General features: G+C 32.2%; 1 protein-coding gene across 1 annotated transcript in view; it reads right to left on the reverse strand.

Annotated features, from left to right (window-relative positions):
• Positions 1 to 4,809: 4,809 nt before the first annotated feature.
• The window catches only part of stim2a (tromal interaction molecule 2a), a 15,868-nt gene continuing 15,417 nt past the window's right edge, over positions 4,810 to 5,260 (reverse strand). Inside the window, exon 12 of the mRNA XM_073865962.1 lies at positions 4,810 to 5,260. This exon is cut by the window's right edge and continues 1,533 nt beyond it. The gene's annotated coding sequence lies outside the window, so the exon portion shown is untranslated.

Raw genomic sequence — 5,260 nt, forward strand, 5'->3', positions numbered from 1 at the left:
CTTTTAACATTGGCCAATACAAGTAATAAGGTTTAGATCAAGTAGAAATAGACCATTAAGGAAGCAATTGCTTGCATTACATTAACACATTTTACAGTGTATGTTGATTAATGTATATAATAATGTACATATAATGCATTACCTCATCATGTCTGGACTTATTTAGCATTCTAGTTCCAGAATCTAGAAAGAGTAAAGAAAAGTTATGAAAAAGCCTGGCCAGATTTCACCTTTCAACTATTTCAGTTCAAAGGTTTCATTACAATAACTCTAAAATCTTTAGACTGTTCATAAACAACATTTGTGGTGGCAAAACACAAAAAGAGTCTACCTGTTTTTTTCTTTCGACGATAAAGGCAGCATAGACAGATGAGAACACACACAGGACACACAATGACCAGCGGCATCCATAAAGGCATTATTTTGAGGTGGTCATATGGTGGAGTGGGACTGGGAGTCTCAGTAAAAGTAGATAGTGTGTCTAAATAAAAAAAAATACATAATTATCACCTGGACCACTTTGAATGGACATATACTTTGCTGTTTTATAAATTACATCATTTAAATGCAGCAGTAGTGCACATTTTCTACATGCCACAGAATGTATATACATAAAATAAATAGGAAAAAAATATGAAATATTCTGCATGCGTGTTTGAACAGATTAATGATAAAGTTTGCCTGTGCTACATTTTTTTATAAAAATTCTTTGTTATATTAAACTAGTGCAATAATGTTGTAAACATTTTTGTAGTAAGGCTTAACTCAATTTCATGTGCGCACATGTGTACTATAATTGCTATAATTATTTTAAATTCAAATAAATATTAGAAGAAAACAGATTCATTGTGAGTTTCAAGGTTTATAATTTGTTTGAAGTATAGTGTCATTATTTAGTCATGATTTTTTTAATGGTTGCAGAAATTTTGATTTTTCTAATACATATTTGTGCAACTTTGCGCTTAAAATGTTAGGTCTGATGTCAATATTTGTAATTGCATGTTATATGTGTGAAGTGTGAAGACCTACAGTTTCTCCAGAACATGAGCAGGTGTTTTCTCACCCAAAACGTTTAGATGAGTTGTTCTGTTTCCATACTGATACTCGAGCATGCCATGTACAGATGCAATTTTTCTTTCTGCTTTTGCACAGTAATAGATCCCTTCATCATCCACACTGATGTTCTTAATATGTAGATCATAAGAGTTACTGGAGATATTTGGCACAAAATTAAAACGAGGAAAGTTCTCGTTGAACAACTCTTCAGCACTTAATAGTAGATATGATTGATTTCCATACGAGCTGTTTCTAATCCAAAAGATGTGTGAACCAAGTGGTATGACACAATCACAATAAAGAGTGACATTGTCTCCTGGTTTAACAGTGATCTTTACTTCTATCCCAAAGACTCTCGGATGTGCACAGAACAAAACATCTGCAAAAAATATACAAGTTAAAACAAATTAACAACATGTAGCATAATATGCAAATGACCATAATAATTCAAACACAAATGAACTTACACACAAGTGTGATGCTGATGGTAAATCTTTTCCGCTCCATCTCAATTGTAAGCGACTCTGATCAGACTGAGGGTCTTTAGAACGGATGCCAGATCTGTCCTGATTGGTTCACTGTGGTGGGAGGCCTTTATGCATAAAGACCCACTTTAAAGTTGATTTCTTTAACCTGCTGGTTTTATTGTTTTGGTTATGTTTATATGTGGTGATGTTGTGAACATATTAATTACTGAGTTATCAAAATCATTGTGTTTGTAATTTCAGTGCTAGGAATTTTTGTAAAAAGTCAACTTTTTCATATTTGTATACAGTGAAAGTGAGAGAGAGAGAAAAAAGGGAGAAAGTGAGAAATACGTAAGCTGTTGAGAGGTAACAAAATTCAAGCAGCCCATAACAGGAAACCCACAGTGACATCCTGTTTGTTCAGATACTTCCAGTCCAAAGTTTATTGATACACAACGTAAAAATCAGATTGTGTCTTATCACATGATGTCATGTTATCTGTTTTATGCATGGCTTTTATGATTTTTTCCAAAACTGATATTATTAACCCATGATCATTTTAACCCTAGTATAACAATCCTATCTGGTTCTGCACCGAACACATTTTGCAGATCATATTCTAATCTCATTTCAATCTCTTGAATCAAGGGTAAAATCTGAATCACTTATTAATTGTAATAATGAAACCGCTAATAAAATACCACACATCCTCTCTTTAATGGTTTGAATGGCAGACATTCTGTAAAATTAGATGTGAACGATATTGTAATTTTTCTGATTTATCATATTTATTAAAAAACACTGAAAATACTTTCCCCACCTGAACACCTATTTATATAGCTAAAATCTAAATGCAAAACAGCATATTTACAAAAAGTCAGACACAATGATCACTGGAAACAATTGTGGTTTGAGGTTTCTACACAAAAAAAAACAAGAGCAAAAGACTTTACACAAAACATGTGAACAGCAAAAAATATTTAAAGCATACAGGTAAATCCTATTTTATATAGCATCTAAATATAAAAAAAATCAGGAAGAATTGGAGAAAATTCTGAATTAGATTTTAGGCTATCAATATAAAACACATAGTAGCTTTATTTAGGCAAGGAACCACCCACTCAGAAAAAAAACTATGGCCTGAAAATGGGGACAATGACCTAAATTTAAAAAGAAACCACAGTTGGGTTTTCATATACACTCTCACGGGACAGTACCTCTTAAGAAGGTCATAATATGTACTATATGTGCCCTTAAAGTACCAATGCGTAGACTCTTAAAAAGTGCTGGGTTATTTTCAACAGCGCTGGTCAAAAAGGGACGAACCGAGCCCGTTGGGTTGTTTTAATATTGTTGGGTCAAATATAAACATTATCTGGGTTAACATTGCTCGAACCATTTTGGCCCAACGCTGAAAATAGCCTAGAAATTTTTAGAGTGCATCTCTGAGGTACCCAAATGTACCCTTTAAGTAAAAATGTGTAGGCTACTTTTTGAAAGGGTACCACCACAGTGACAGCTTTTGTACCTTTTGAGACTGTACGGTTGAGTGAATTAAATCAGTGATGCTGAAGTATGTTGTGTAACACTGAAATAACAGCACAACGACAGCATAACATCCTCATCATAGTTATAAAAGAAATTTATCATAAATATGGGTAAATATTGTGGTGAAAATGTTTACCCGGAAGAAGTAAATAAGAACAGGATAAGTACAGAATATTTCATCTACTAAAGAAAAAGCATATTATTGGCCTAACTTTTTTTGCATTGGATTAGAATTAGAAATTAGGATTTAATTTAATTTAGGTTTAAGAGATCCTGCTCAAGGGCAAATACTTACCCTAAATTCTTGACACTTCAGCTTATACTTTATACTGTTTTTAATACTACATACACATTTCCTGTATTTTCTGGTTAATAAGAGAAACTGAGAAATAATTATATATGATCACTATAACATTGCAAAAACGGCAAATCTAATGGTAGCATGGTGGCCTTTTCCACAGTAAATACACACACACACACACACACACACACACACACATATATAGTGTATTCATTTGACGATACCAATAAAATATACTTAAGACAACTTTTCTGAAAGGTTTTGAAAATCTTGAAAATTAATGGTATCAAAAAATGACTTGTTTAAAAAAAGTGTGGAAAAAAGGTAAACTACATTATTAAGTATGTATCAGTTTTTAAAATGTCAAACAAATGTATATACTAATACTTATGTACAAGCTAGAAATTAAGCTCTGTTTTTGCACAGGTCTACTAAAGAGTTAATAGTGCCACATAGTGATCAACAGTAAAAATTACAAATTTGACCTCTTTGCAAAAGGAAAAACCACCGACATTCAAAAATGCATGATAATAATGGATGTTTTCATCCACTAACAACATGAAAGGGTAGTAAATTTGAACAATGCACAAGGGTTAATGTCATGGTTTTAACTCCCTATGAACACTATAAAAATAATGAATACATTTATACTAGCACTAATCCTTCTTAGAAAAAAAATGTCTGTCAAATGCTTAAATACACTCCACACTTTCTGTCATATTCATGAAAACTCAATATGTGCAATAATAATTCTGTCATGCAAATATAATGTTTGCAACATAACGTGTAATAATTTTGCCCATTGGCACTGTTATAGTGCTTGTGTTCCAACCTACTCTTTATTCATGAGTGCGTCACATTTTCTATTGATAATTATGTCAATTTCAGTTAACTGTATCTTTACAGTATAAAAATTGCATTGTATTTTTTATGATTAGTTTTTAGTCTATTGTATTGTTTATTGTATATTTGTTAGTTTGCAGCAAATGTATGTACATAGCATGGATGTCTATAGCAGTGGTCTGCAACATGGTGTCCGGGGGCAGGTTGCCTGCACAGAGTCTGTGAGTTGCCCGCCAAAGCACATTCTATTAATAGTTTAAATTGTGATATTTATTTATTGCATTTTTATTGCTTGGCTTCTTTTATATATGTTAACATTTTAAACAATGATAAAACATATCAAGTAAAATAGAATAAAATCTACAAAAACCATAAAAGGTTTGAGTAGACTATATCAAAAAGTAGCCCTCCAGATTGTTTCCATTGTGCTCACAATAAGGTTGGAGACCCCTGATCTTTAGCATGCACTTTTATATTATTGTCGATTGTATTGTTGGTCTATTGTGATTGTAAGCATGTCTGTAAGCATGCTAAGCTCTGACTGTTAGAATGCCCCACCAATCTATCTATAAACCCATAAATCAAATTCCAAACTGGATCAAATGGATCTTTATTAAACAAATATGATTTCATTGAAAATAAATTAAAACAGAAATGCCAATGTGTTTTGCTTATTTTTAGATGCAAGCAATGCTGCCTCCGCTATACAGTCACAATGTAGAAACATCACCAGATGGATTATTTGGTAATTATTTGTCTTTATTATGTCTATTTAGAATTAAACTTTATTTTGTTGTGCAAACAAGCAAATCTAGTAAATAGAAATAAAATTAAGCATGTTGTGATTGTCTTTAAAATGCTACAACGTTCTAATACTATGAAACATTGTGAAAACAACCACATTCACGCATATCATCAACAAGTATTTAAAATCGAAGCTGAAAAATTCATAACAAACCCACAAATGGGGAACCGTTAGCTCATTTAGTCAGATTTTCCAGACAGAAACCATTATGCAATAAATTATCTGCAAGTCCTACCTTGA

This window comes from Misgurnus anguillicaudatus, chromosome 3 (genome assembly GCF_027580225.2).
Source record: "Misgurnus anguillicaudatus chromosome 3, ASM2758022v2, whole genome shotgun sequence".
NCBI classification, from domain to species: Eukaryota; Metazoa; Chordata; class Actinopteri; order Cypriniformes; family Cobitidae; genus Misgurnus; species Misgurnus anguillicaudatus.